This window comes from Chinchilla lanigera, unplaced genomic scaffold (assembly GCF_000276665.1).
Source record: "Chinchilla lanigera isolate Chin_1 unplaced genomic scaffold, ChiLan1.0 scaffold00017, whole genome shotgun sequence".
Lineage (NCBI taxonomy): Eukaryota > Metazoa > Chordata > Mammalia > Rodentia > Chinchillidae > Chinchilla > Chinchilla lanigera.
In genome coordinates this window covers 30,264,511-30,279,822 of record NW_004955418.1, presented here as the reverse complement: position 1 = coordinate 30,279,822, position 15,312 = coordinate 30,264,511, and the positions used below count along the sequence as shown (strand labels likewise).

Sequence of the window (15,312 nt, the reverse complement as noted above, 5' to 3'; positions counted from 1 at the left end):
AGCCCGATGAGGATGAACTGAGTCACCTTGGAGACATTGTAGACGTCCATCTCCTCTCTCCGTGAATGTCTCTCTGGAGGAAAGAAATCAGTAAACATTGATTAAAATGGCAACCAAAGAGCTTCGAGTTGAGAAATTCTGAGAAAACAGCTGATGTGTGGTTGGTGATGAATTATGTGGGTCCTAATTTAGTAAGGGACTGTAGGGCTTTGAAGTACTACGCTCGTATCTCCTGACGTATTTATCCTGGGTCTTCATCAGGAGAAAGCCCTGTGAGTACACTATGGAGTCCTGACAGTTCATCTCCTTTGTCGTCATTGTGAGTCTGCCACAGTTTCAAGGATTTTACAGTTCAGTGAAACATGGTGTGCGAATGTGCTTCGTTAAATCTTAGGTTATCTCAGTGTGTGCAGTTTTATACGCCCTCCCATTACTGAAATATTTGAAGGTGGGGACAGTCTATTGTGTGTTATTGTGCTGTATATTTTGTATATTTGTGTATTATATAGCATATATTCGTATTTCACAGATTTTTATTATCGATTATGTGTGTATGTTCCTTATAAATAACATTTTAAAATACAAGGAAATGGATGAACGGGAAAACCTAAGTACTAGCTGAAGGACTGCATAAAAGGTGTGTTATTTGCTCAGAGTATCTCTACTGGGAAGACGCAGCTTTGGAAGTTCAAAATCATATTACCAACATGAAAAGGTGAGAATTTACCTCAGCAGTCACTACATTGTCAGTGTTTAAGAAACTGACTAAAAGTCTGGGCATCGGTACTTTGTGGAATTTTTCTATCCCTTTAAAAACAATTTTTCCCTTTAAGATCACATGTATTTGATAGTAAATTCATGGATAAAAGTTGGTTAGAAAATAAAATGAAAATTTACTTTCTATGCACACCTTCTAGTACATTCTGTTTGGAGAAAACTTTCAATTCCTTTTCCCACTAAAATTAACCAATAACACAGATAATGCGTAATGATTTAGTAACACAAAAACATGACATTGGGAACATTTTTTGCTAACATTTTATTCTTTTAAGATGTAAATAAGAATTTCCACAGTACAGGGGCTATGTTATATTTATTTCCTACGGCAATACCTGCTTTGTGCCATGCTTTGGAAAAACTAATCTTTTATCTTCAATCTCTTCAAATCACAAAATATAGGAAAGCAAATTATTTCAAAATGCTTCTATGTCATGCAGTTGGTGCAGGATATTCAATCAGTGAAAAGTATCAAACAAATAGCAATTGTAATATCAGTTCTTAGATTTTCAAATGTTCATGGTTAAACAGCTTTTAACTTTCTGTCTGCATCTCTGCAGATTAATAGTTAGAAAACAGAATAGCAAATATCAGTAAATGTTGCAGGTAATATTTTAAGTATTTTTTATTTTAAAGATAAAAGAATGAAAACATTAACAAACATACATACATTTACAAAATAATACAAAAACAATACAAGCAATACAGAATTTCAGACAAAGTGATAAGAAATTAACAATGGTTATTGTATTACATATTGATATCTTCAAATTGGTTACTCAGAAAAACAAATATAGACATGTAAGATTAATCAAACAATTAAACATTAACTGTTCCTTTCAATAAAGTGATAAAAATCAGTAATACAACTAAGTCTTAAAAATTGATTTGCATAATAACTCAACCTTTTTCTTTTTACTCATATGTAAAAATTGAGATTTTAACTCAGACACTATATAATAACAGTATAATAAGGATAATGTGTTGTTTCTCAATTTAGGTAATAACATATATCAATTAAATATTATATCATCTATATACTAAATTTTGGTTGTTTATATTTGTTCCATAATATTTACTGTCTTAATCTGTAAAATGAAGAATCTATTCATCTGATGAGCATACTTATATCTATATCAATAAAATGCTCCTTCTACTACAAAATACTATGTCATATGTATTTCTAATTTAATTTAAAAGATAAAATACATCTTGCCAAAAATGCTTCATTATGGAAAAGTTTCATAATATTTCCCATTAAGAAGCAGTAGTTCATTTATAGGGATTAGAGACACTCCTATAAAATATAATCTCTGCACAGGATTTTTGTGGCTACTTGGTGTAAATGTGTAATTATAAGCACTCACATATAATAAGAACCAACATAAGGGATTGCATCTAACATTACCTTTCTACTGGAAATTATCTAAAAAACAAACGTTCTTGTTATTTATGATTTACCCTTTTGTGTTGGGTCAATGAAAAATGTCTTATATGAGACTTTTTCTTTTCAGGAAATAGTTACTCAAATTTTTGCTATATAAAGAAAATAACACATCAAATAAGCAATAATGTCATACACGGTGCTTAAATCTGAATACAATTAAACGTTATATTTACTATTTCAATATCAACAATACACTACTATAAGTAAGAGAGATAATATTACCAAGAAAAATTTTTAGCAAGAAGAGCAAGGATGATCAAGCCAACCTATTGGAGCAGTTAATAAAAGTAAACCCATCACTTATATTTAGGACCTATGTTAGGGTTGAGTCTAGAATTTATATTAGACCCACTTTCCCTAAGGAAACATTACAGCAAGGAGTCTAGAGGGAATATTCCTCTCTTTTTCAAAAACCCAAACTACTTCCAACATATTAATGAGGAACACATAGCCAATAAGTTTAACATAAATCGCAGGAGTGATAGTTTTGTTTCTCGTAATGGCCTAAGGGAAGGTAAAAGAAAGATTTTGCAGTAGTTGCATGGTAAAAATGTAAAAAATAAGTGCATGTGTGCTAAATTTTCTGTAATTGGAGTGATCAGTCTTTCCACAAGTATTTATATCATCCAGTTTTTATAAATATGCTTTTCCATGGTACATTGACAAACTTGAACGCAGTTTCATTCATAACTGGAAACTTTTAATTTGTGAGGCCAGGTGCCATCCACATGAAGAGCTGAACTGAGAACAGTTTAGATTGATGGTGGGTGGAAAACAAACCCATCGAATCTGTGACCTATCACTGAAGCTTCTATTAATACATTGACTAAAGGTTAAACATCTTTGCTGATAGGTAGCTACATATTTGTAGTTATGTCATCCAAGTGAGGGAATGTAAGCCAAGCCTACCCTGTTTAAATTTTCTCTTTTTAATTTATTAGTACATGTCTGTGATACATAATGTCTACTTTTAGTATGGGAGTTTGGTACCTGTGCATGGCACGTTCTAACTCTTTTCACATCCCCTCCTCCTGCCCTTGCTTTTTCTCTCCATCTCTTAGTCTCCATCTTATTTACAGAAGATCTGTTCCCTGTTTCCTTTCACCTATCTCTTACCTTGCTCTTTATTTATACTGTGGATTCCCATATAGGAAAAACTACATGGTATTTAAACTTGTATATCTCATTTATTTTTCTTAATGCTATGTTTTCAAGGTGAATTCATTTTCCTACAAATGACTCCAGTTTTTCCTTTTATCAGAGTTGTTTTCCCCAAGAGGGTGAAGTTAGAAAAGAGTCATCTGGAATGTGTGTGTTCCCTGAAGTGATCTTCACTGCATGCTTCTCTGCAGGGAGGCCGGTTACTGGCTGGCTGCTAGGAAAGGCATGTACAGAGATAACTGTTAATACACAAAGGACTGATCATTTTCAAACCCTGGCCAAGCCTGGGAATGGTTCCTTCTAGCCACACGGGCCTGTTGGCATCAAGTCACTTTTGTCTGAATGCAGTGCTTAAGGATCTGAGAAACTGGGTGTGGTGCTTTCTCAGAAGATCCTTCCCCTTCGTCTTGGTGCTCTCCACTGCCTCGTTGTGTGGCAATGTATTATTTCACTATGCCCATATCTGCCATGCCTTTGAAATAAATTTAATTTCATCTTTTTAAGATCATTGTGTGGCTCTTCTCTGTTCATGCAGATCTGAGCCTCAAATTTCTGTGGCCACATGTACGGGAATCCTTGCTGTCGCTGTAGTATTCCATCACCTAAATGTGCCCACAATGTTTCAAAACAAAGTGGAAAATTTCAAACAGGAACATAAAAATGACACAGAGATGAATATATCTCACACTTCACCTTCACACTCACATCCATACTTACCTTCCTGCAACTGTAGACGGAGTAAGAGCAACTCAGCCTTAACCCTTTCCTGCCTGGGAACATTTTATTCCAGCTTAGTGATGGCAGTGTGGCCACGTGAGCTTCCTGTGTTCACGTCTGCCCTCAGACTTCCTGGGCTGGGGTCCTGGCTCAGACATGCAGCCCATGCTTAGCGCCCACCTGAGGGCAAATTCAATAGCACAATCAAAAACTGTTCTTGACTGATAAGTCTGAATTTCACAATCTCACTGTAGGTTTTACATTTTAGGCTTTGTACTTTATAAAATGGATTTAGCCCCTATTGTTATATGTATGATTTTAACTCGTTAGGCCTTTGGAGAAAGGATATTGATGCTCTGTTAAAATATTTAGTGTCATTATGTATTCCCTTTCATATCCACTGAAATTGTACTCTTTGTTGGAATTCAGTTGAATATATAGTGTTGGAGATTCCTACCCTTGAAAAACTTTCTCTCAGAAATGATCTTTGGGCACAAGTAGGACTTCCTCTCCCTTCCGATATGATACAATGCATAGATCAAAGCCAGTTGCAGCGTCAGAATCTTCTGTTCAGAATCTTCCTGCTTGTGCTGCCTGCAACCCCAGCACTCAGGGTGAGCCTCACAGCTCCAACCACTTCAGAGGATCTCAAATGTCCACACAGAATGCATCAGCCCATTTTCCACACCTGTAACAACATGTACCATCTGAGATGGAGCACTGTATAGAAAACAGAGGCTGCCAAAACTCATTGTCTTGGAGGCTGAGAGTGTAAAGTAGTTCTGCACCAGTTCTATGAGGGCCTCCTGATCCATCAGATCCTGGTGGACGAGCACAGGCGGAGGCAATTGCAGGAGAAGACAGGAATGACTGAGGGGTGATCAGACCTGCGTTTGCAGGGGTCCTCTCAGGAGAGCAGCAGGGACCGAGAGAGCTGCCCGGTCTCCTCCAAGGAGAGCGTCTCCACGCCCTGCTGGGTCCAGCTCCTCAGGTCCCACACCGCCTCACGTCACACACTGGTGACCGCACTGCCAACACTCGACCCTCTGGGGACACAGGTGTGCAAACACTGCACAGCACACTCACCCCTGCAGCTGTACCGCGTCCCACCAAGGAGGAGGAAGAGGGTATTAGCACAGGGAGACCTCTAGGGAAAGTCTCCAGAAAGAGTTCTGATAGAGTTTGTGTAAATTGGGAGGAAAGGAAGGGGTAGAGAGAAAAAAGAGAAGGACCAAAAAAGAAAAAGAATTAAGATGTGTTTTGCACATGAACAAATCACCCATGATGAATGTGAATATTATGTACTATGATAATGTACTAATAAAAATAAACCTAAAAAAACCAGCTCCAATTACTGTATGCATGACGGTGTTATCAGACCCTCACCAAATGCAGGGAAATTCTGGATGTAACACATTTTATATGAAACAGCTTTCAGAAAAACAATGATTACTCTTAGACACTGCACATATCCACATATATAACTGCTTTAAAATAATTTCTATTTTTTATTTTTATTTGTCACATTTGCAATACATGATAACACTCATCTTGGGGATTTGATATAGGTACATAAAGTAAATATTTTTAAACTGTGTATGTTGAAAATCAACTCAACTATTTGAAAACTATCAAGCTTATAGAACACATTGCACTCTTTTGTATCTCTATGTTTATTCATTGTTTTGTAATTTATTAATTTATCACTAGCATTTGTTCTCTTCTTTTTCTTGTTTATTTTTTTGTTTTGTTTTGGTTTGGGTTTTGTTTCTTTTTGGTTTATTTTTCCCGGTACCAGGAATCGAACTCATGACCTTGTGTTTGCCAGACAGGCGCTGTGCCACTGAGCTAAATCCCCAGCCCCTCTTCTTTATTTTTGGTGAGATGAGTAGCATGAAGCTGGTGCTCATCATCTAAGTTTCATCATCAAACATGTCTTTCAGTCTGTGGGTTACAATTACCAGCCCACCATTTATCCAGCCCAAACAAGTCAATGCAGTCAGATTAATGAGATGACAGTAGTTGTGATGTGTGTTATTCTAGCATGTCATCATAAAATTGGCAATACTTATTTTGTGCCTTTCTTTTCACAGTGATAAAAGTAGATCAGACTTTGCAGTTTGGTTTTGCTGTCAGCTGCATGCTCAAGGGCAATAATGGAGAGTGCAGAGCAGTGTAAGTGTAGTGGACTGACAACTGATGGTCAACTTCTAACACCCGCTGAACTGAGTCAGCGTGGTGCTGGGTGTGGGAGGCCCTCCTGAGGATTGTTGCCAGCAGCATATGAGGCAGAACTGGAGAAGAAGCAGAGAAAGGTGACCATTGGGAGCTGTTGGAAGCTGTTGGGAGCTGGTAGAAGTTGTTGGGAGCCTGTTGGAAGCAGAGAGAAGCTGTAAGGAGCTGTTGGTTCTCATGGAGAAGCTTGTCATGCTGGCTTTCCTGATGAACTTGGCTGTTCTCATCATTCGAGGAGCTCAGTATCTTGATGTCTCTGAGAATGGCTTTGGTTCACTTTGTGGGAGCTCTGGTCCTCACTTTGACCATTGCTTCCTGGTTCCAGAGGGGAAAAAAGTGCACAGCTCAGTCTCCTGGAGAAGCTTGTTGCAATGGCTTTTCTAATGGGAACCTGGCTGTCCTCATCATCAGAGGAGCTCAGGACCTCACTGTTGCTGAGGATGGCTGTGGTACCTTTGGGGGAGCTGTGGTTCTTACTTTGAGCATCGCTTCCTGGCTCCAGTGTGGCTCTCTCAGCCTACTAGCACAGATCCTTCATCCCACTAGCATAGACTTTCTAGGTTCCACCACTGACCTCTGGGCCTCCCCAGTGCAGATCTGTGAAACAGGCCTGCATGAGACATTGTCATGGGCTCTGGGCCTCCTGCTGGACTCGTGGGAGGCATTGTTATGGGCTCTAAGTCTTCGGCTGAACCCATGCAGGACATTATTGTGAGATCCAGACCCTCAGCTAGATTCTTTGACCTTTACGGTGTGGACAGATTTCCTGCACTTTCTTTTTGTATATGATTCTTTGGGTGACTATCTAAATAATCTTATAAAATATGTGGCCTGTATTGTATTATTTCCCTTTGCAAAACCCCAAACTATGACACCTTGGATAGGGCATTTTTAATTCATTCTTTATCCATCACCACAGCTAGCTACCACTTTGTGGACGTATTTATGTTCACAGTGAGAACATTTTCAATCACCTCTCTTTGCAGGTCTCAAGCACACATAAAAGTGCTACAATTATACTCATCTTGTTGGGCATTAGGTCTCCAGAGCTCCCTCATCTTGCATAACGGAAATGTGCCCCTCCCAACTGGCATCTCCGCCTCCCCTCCCTTCAGTGCTGTTGGTCCCCATTATGCACCTTCTTGGCAGGAGTTCCATGACTTCAGGACTTTCATGTGAGTGGGTTCATGCAGGATGTAACTGCCTCTCTATATCCACTTCTTTCACTGAGCATGAGGTGCTCAACCTTCATCCAACCTCTCATATGTAGTAATATTTCATATTGTTTAGAACAAATACCAATCTACTATCTGTGAATCCCACTGTATTGATACATTCATCTGCCATTAGACACTTAGGTACTTCACCTCTGTTGGATCTTACTAATGACTCTGCAGTGACCATTGCCATGCAGATCCGACTTCAAGATCCTCATTTCCTCCCTTTAAATACATACCCAACAGTAGGATTGAGGAATCTTAAGGGAGTTCTCTATTAATTGTGAGGAAGTTCTGTTGTTTCCTATATTTTTTACACTAGCTACCATTCTCACCGAGTACAAGCATTCACTTTTCACCGGATAGTCTCAGACACTATGAGGTGTGATCGTATACACAGTGAGTGTTTAAATTACAGAAAACTACAATGAAAGACAAATTGCCATTGATCCCTGTCAAAGTCCTCTCCTCCATACACACATCCCATAGTCCTTGTCCCGTTTTGCAGGAGTTCTGGAAGTATACTCTCATGGGTGTCTTTAGTTGCTCTGTGTGGCTACATGGAAATCTGGGATCCACACAAAAACATTTCTCCTTTATAGTCCTTATTCTGTGGGGAAAGAGCCAAAGCTCACACAGTTCAAGATTAGGTGAATAAGGTAGATGAGGACATACTGTCATTTTTTATGAACCTCACTTAAAATGGTTTACTCTTTGACAAAGTGATACACAGAAAGGAGAATTCAATAAATGATGTCAGAATAGGTCACGTTCATAACTAGAAAAATGAGATAGAACCGTTACCTCACCCCACATACAAAACTCAACTTTAAAAATTGATTTAAGATTTTGCGCTGTGTAATGCCTGGTGAAACCAAAGGGGAACTTTTTCCTATTGTTCAGCTGGGCAGAAAGCTCCTGGATATGACTGGTAAAGCACAGCCAACAATAGCAATTAAGACAAACAAAAGCATTTCCCATGAGATGGCATTAATCTCACAGCCGAAGTGTTTCATGGGGAAGAAATAACATGTAATGGAGTAAAGAGACAATTCACAAACCAGGTACTGACCTGTGACTGATATCTAGGATATATGAGCAATGGAAACAGCTTAATATGAATGAAAGAAATAACCCAATAAGACAATAGGCAAAAACCTACATAGACATTTCTTAAAAATAGACATAGAATGGTCAATAGATACAAGAAAAACTGATCACCGTCACTCATCAGGAAATTGAAATTAAAACTACAAGGAGATATTATTGTACAATTGAAAAATGCCTATTCCCCTCATCAAAAAAGATGAAAGGTGACAGTTTGTGCGAGGGTGCAGAGTAAAATCACTCCTTGGTGCTCTTTGGTGGGTTTGCACAGTAGCAGAACACCGTGGAAAATAGCTTCTTGGTCTCCCCAAAAATCAAAGTTACCATAAGATAGAGGACTCCCAACCCTGGGTATGAATTCAAAGACCTGAAGTCTATCTACTGAAAGAATATCTGCATACTCTTCTTTACTGTAGTGTTGTTCACATAGCTAAGAAACAGAAGCAATAGGTTCCCTCTTTGTGTCAGAAGATTAAAGAAACTGTGACATAAATGCACAGTGGTATACTACACAGTCTTAAAAATGGAGGAAGTCACTTCATTTGCACCAACATGGCTGCATCTAAAGAACATTCTGCTATTAATTAGGAGTGGAAAGACAGACATTCCATGATCTCACTTATGTGTGGACTCTACCAAAGTTGAACTCAGAGCTCTATAGAGTAAAATTAATGTTACCAGATTGTGGCAGTGGATGTTTGCTGAGTAGTAGGTAAATACTGATCAAAATATACAAAATTTTAATTAAACAGAAAGGCTGAACCTTATGCATCAGTTGCACAGAATAATGACTACAATAGTGATGAATTGAATATTTTTAATTGCTGAGAAAAATATAATTTCAACGTTTCACACCCAAAAGTGGTAAGCTTAATGGGTGATAGATAATTAGCAACATTTAAACATTCCACTTTGCAAAACTTAAGAGGGGCTGGGGATTTAGCTCAGCAGCACAGCACCTGCCCAGCAAGCTCGAAGTTGTGAGTACAATCCCTGGTACCACAAAACAAACAAACAAACAAAAAAAAATCACATGTAAAATTTAAGATATCACATGGTGTCCCACAAACACATACAATTTTTATTTTTCAATGAATGAATATAATTACAAAAAGGAAAAAATCTAGAAGTACAAAATTTCCAAGAAGAAAAGCCTTGACTTCATGATTGAAGAACTCTAACTCATAACGGCAGATTAACTGGAAATATAGAAGAAGAAATATCAATATGGAATTAGATAGAAAGATAAAATGAAGAACTAGACTGAGATAATTTTATAAATTAACCCTGAAAATTAGAAGTCAAGCTACTTGTTCATTCAAATGTCTGCAGGAAATAAACTTGGAAAGGAGTCTATATATCAATTTAGAGAGAGAGATAGGGCAAAAGAAATTCATTCTCAAACCTTCAAACATTCAGAAATGTTAATGCCCTCCCTTTGTAAGTGGTATTTAAATCTAAATTACAAGTATTTTTAACGGAAAACAGCTATGAAAATGGCCTGGGTGCATATATGTTTTGGAAAAACTGTATGTATGTTAGCTGCCTTGATTGGAGCAAATATCTCACAACAAATACAGCAATCACATCAACTTTTGTGCCTTACATTCACACAAATTTTAATTTTAGCAAACATAGACTCCCCAGTGATGAAACATGGAAAGTCCATGGATTTCAGGCATCAGAGGAGGGGGAACCACATCCAGATCTTCACCAGGCTGTGAGCTCTGGATGGCAGGAGATCCACGGTGCCAGACACTACTTGCTTCTGTGAGGAGCAGTGAGTACAGAGACACAGGGAACCTGATGCCCCTGTTGCTGCAGTGCTAGGCTGGTGGGAAATGGGCACCAGCACCTCCATGATGAGGTTTCCCTAGACAGGACGGCTCCATGAGACAGGTGAGAACTTGGACTTAGTTCTGAGATACAAAATTGCTAATATGTACTTTCGTCACAAGAATGCAGGTTCAGCTCTTGAACTTGCAAAGACTCAGTCAGAAAAACAAAACTCCAAATTTTTTTAGCTCTGAATTTTTGTTTACTTTTTGTAACTGATAACTTATCAGTGAAATTTGCGGTCTTGTTTCTCTTATTCATATTGTAATGGAATTAATAACAGTGCAGACAGCAGCAGCATCTAAATATCATCAGCAAACATCCCTTTCAGTCTGTTTGCTACAGCTTCCAATCTGCATTTATCTTGCTGGAACAAGACAGTGCATTTCAGATTGATGAGATACCAGCAGGTGTGGTATGTATATGCGCCTGTGTGCCACCATAGCAAAGGAAAGTGCTCAGTTTATACTGGGTGAATCCACTTTTCTGTGCTATTTCGTGAAAAAGTTCACCATACAGTACAAGCATTGTCTGTTGTTCTCCCTTATGGTTTAAGTCTGGGCTACACTTGTAATTCCAGCACTCGAGAGGCTGAGACAGGAAGATTGTTGAATTCAAGGCCAGCCTAGGCTACATAGTGAGTTCAAGGCCAGTCTGGACTACATAATGAGAACTTGTTTCAAAAAAAGTGAAAGAGAGGTAGGAACAAAGGAAGAAAGGGTGGAAGGAAGGAAGGAATGAAGGAAGGGAAGAAGGGTGGAAGGGAGGAAGGAAGAAGGGAGAGAGGGAGGAGGAAGGAAGGAAGGAAAAAAGGAAGGAAGAAAGGGAGGAAGGAAGGAAGGAAAGAAGGAAGGAAGAAAGGAAGGAAAAAATGAAGGAAGGAAGGGAGGAAGAAAGGAAGGAAAAAAGGAAGGAAGGAAGGGAGGAAGAAAGGAAGGAAGGAAGGAAGGAAGACCATCGCATGGCCTCCTGAACTGTACGGTCTCTGCTAGTGGACTTACAGTTAGTCCAATAGGGCTGCCCATAAATATGACAATGTCCTTTCACTTTGTATATATTTTGAAAGCATTTATTATTTCTACAGTTTTAAGAGTTTGACTATATCATGTCACAGTGAACATCTTCTGTAGTCATGTCTATAAGCCACCTATACCCAGACATCCACAACTTTCTAAGATTAGGGAAGTTTCCAAGGAAGCTCAATCTCATCAACTATCTTCAGTGGTGTCCCAAATATCTTGTATGCTGTCTTCATTCTTTTTTGCCTTTTCTTTGACTATACAGCCCATGTGCCTGCAGGAAGGAGTGCATGCTTAGTGTGCATGACAATCACCATGCATTTATTACTAATGCAACAGCTTTTCCTGTTTATGAGTGAATCCAGTGAACTTCAGGTCCCCCCTAGAAACACTGTAGACTGTTGATCTCAGAGGGAAGCACCATCCGGCCAGGAAACACAGCCTGTCACCCAGTTACAATCAAGGGGATCTCCGTGATGAATCAGAATCCCTGCCTGCTCACATGGCAGCCAACAGGCTCAACAGCTGCAGAGAGGGACAGCCCAGCTGTCCCATCAGAGCAAGAGGAGAGGCGGAAAGTCAGCCGTGTAAGAAAATGCCGCTCTGCCTGCCCTGGGAACTGCAGTTACCATACCATCTACCCAGAATCACTGCTAAGCTCACTAGAAAAGCTTTATGCCTCCCCAAGAACTCTGAGAAACTCAAAAAAGAAGGCCACTGCCTGAGGTACACACTTGTCAAGATAAGGACACAGGGTTAGCAAGACTCAGGAAACCCTGACACCTTCTAGAGGAACTAATGAAGTTCAACCGAAGGTCCCAAACCAGGGACATCTGTAAAATGAAAGAGAATTCTAAATAATCTTAAAGTAGTTAGTGATCTTAAAAGCATCCCCCAAAACTAATAAAATTAGGACAACGGCCAGGCACATAGCTCAGCAACATGGCACCTGCCTGGCAAGCACAAGATTGTGAGTTTGATTCCTGGTATCAAAAAAAAAAAAAAAATTAGGACAATAGTACAAAATCATAAAGAGAAGCTCTTTAATTTTTTCTATCATGAAGAAATAGAAAGAATTAAAAAGAAAGGAGTCCTGGGCAGCAGGGCCAGCCTGAGAAACTGAAAAGAATCATGAGGTGCAACGACATGAGAAGATCAGTGACCTCCACCCAGGGTGCAGAATGGGATCCCTGCAGAAGCAAAGGACAAAGGAGAGAAAGGAACCAGAAAGCCCGTGAGAACCATGGACTGCTCCGATGATGCACAAACTCAGCACCCTAAGAATTTGGAAAGAGGAAGAAAGACCCAAAAGCCGAGAAACCACATTTAAATAAATAGCAATAAAAAATTGTGATCTGGGAATGATGCCGACCTGAAAGTACAGAAAACCAGGGAACTTTGGCCATATGTATACCCAGGGAAGAATTCACCCACACACATAATAATTGAATTATCAAAAGTCAAAATCAAGGGAAAAGACCCCTGAGATCAGCAAGACGTAAGACAAATCCCACATGGGAGGGAATTCAAATGATCACCAGTGGACTCCACAGCACGTCTCTTTAGACCAAAAACGGTGAGCTAATGTATCCAAGACCCTGGATGGAGAAAACCAGAACTTGCCAATGAAATATAATTGACCTAGAACACTGTCTTTTAGATATGAAGAAAAACAGATTCTTTCTCCGTCCAGAAAGCTAAGTACTTCATCACCACGGGGCCTGCTTTATAGAAATGTCAGGATGTTCTCACCCTGAGGTAAAAGGCCACTAATCAGCAGCATAGAAATCATGAGTGTATAGAACTCAGAAGCATAAGAATAACCAAGCCATATTTTGGATACTCAGGGACTGTAACAGTGTGTGTAAGCAATTTTATAGTAGTGCAATGATTAAAAGATAGGAATATTCAGAACTATAACAAAAAAATTAGAAGAGAATTTTCAAAGAAAATTAAGTAAATTTTCACAGCAATATATAAGCTTTGGAAGGAAACATAAAAATTTAGTGTTGTACTTAATCAAAACTACCTCATTAGATAAACAGACTTTTGTATGTAGAACATATTCCATATAGCATGTTGTAAACAATGTGGGACTTCAATATATTCTACTCTGACAGAGACTTCTTCTGCATACTTCAGCTGTCTGTTCAGAGAACCTGAACAACTTTTAAGTCTCAGGATGGACTCTGCAGAGCTGTCCTTTTGTAAAATGCATTTACATTTAAATGGGCAGCCTACATAGTGACCACCCTTCACCAGAGGCTCTGCAGAGGGAAGACATGGATTGCTGCAAAATGCTGTTACCGGGGGGTGTGCCTGCAGAGCCAGACCGTCTTGCTTCCCAGCACCTTTTCTACTCAGCCTCCGTCTCCTGCCCTCCACCTCCCAGTAGAAGCCAAGATCCACTCTCTTCTCCTTCTTTATTCTGGGTAAGCATCCTCTGTCCAGCACAGTCCCCTGCTGTGTGAAAGTGTCTTCGTATTAAGACACATAATAAAACTTTAATATTGCTCTCTGTAAATCTATTTTTAATTCATTTCAAGAACTAAAATCATCAATCTTTCATAGTGAACATGTAAATTCCTTCCACTTCCAAGCAAAATTTATGGAGGACACAATAAACAAAATTAGAATTCAAAGTGTGCTTTCAGGAGAAAAGTACTGCTGCTCTGCTGTCCGAGCAGCCCACCAGGATCATAAACTCAGCCACAGTAAAAATTTAGAGAGACAAAGTTTAATGAAGGAAGATGCTTTTACTTGCAAAGAGGAAAAGGAAGGGAGGGCAGGAGAAGATAGATAGCTACACAAAGAAAGAGTCAGGGTAGAGGGTTCCAGAAAGATGGAGAACCCCGGGGCTTTTGTTCTCAGCTGCTTTTTACAGGGGGCTGAGTGACCTTTGCCCCCACCTGGAACTTTCAACCACTGGATCAGCTTCTGGACATCTCTGCCTAAAGCCAGATTCTTCCAGGGAGCTCTGCGAAGCTTGTTTTGTCTGTCTGTTTACTTGTCCTTGACGTATCTTCCAGGACCTTATTTTTGGGTTAGGATGGGCAGTGGCTTGGCAGGGGTACCTTATTCTTGATTAGAGTTAGTAAGGGGGTGTGTGGATGTCCATTGTACTCTATGAGATGAATATAGTGACGCTAAATGGAATACATACATACATATACAAATATACCCATATTTGTGTGTATATGTGTGTGTGTGTGTATGTAGGCGCTTAGATGTGAGTACACACTGTCTTCAAGTTTGTCACCTCTCTTTTGCTTCCCCTAGATTCTACTGGAGATGGCCGTGATTTATCATTTGTACCCTTGGCTTTCTGTCTGTGTCCTTCCTGACAGCTCTTTTTTGTTCTCTTTGTGCAAATCTCAAGGTCATTTGCTTCCTTTCTTTATCTGGTTTTTCCCTCTTTCTTCACCCTATCCTTGACCAGCTTCTCGGGGGACTCTTTCTAGTAAAGTTTATTTTTAACTCCTTTTAGTCAAGATTAGCTAGAAGACCTAAGAAAACTTTGATTTTTCTCATCTACAGACTCTTGCCCTACAAAAACACATCACAACAAAAACCCAACAAACCACATAAAAAGTCTGTGAGATACAAAGAATACACCTAGATTTAGAGATACATAGTTAGGTCTGACTAAAGTAATAACTACTGTATCTGTACATTTCTAACACAGCCAGATACTTAGGCTATATCAAGAGCAAAGTTTTCTTCTAGGAATTTTCCTAGGAATTCATGCCAAATAGAGTCCTGAGCAAGTCTGTTTTACTACTGCACTTACTGTGAA

At 39.3% G+C, this 15,312-nt stretch overlaps 1 protein-coding gene across 1 annotated transcript in view; it reads right to left on the bottom strand.

Annotated features, from left to right (window-relative positions):
* Positions 1-15,312, bottom strand: part of LOC102012651 (olfactory receptor 5V1-like) — a 26,794-nt gene that overhangs the window by 10,546 nt on the left and 936 nt on the right. The window lies entirely within an intron of this gene.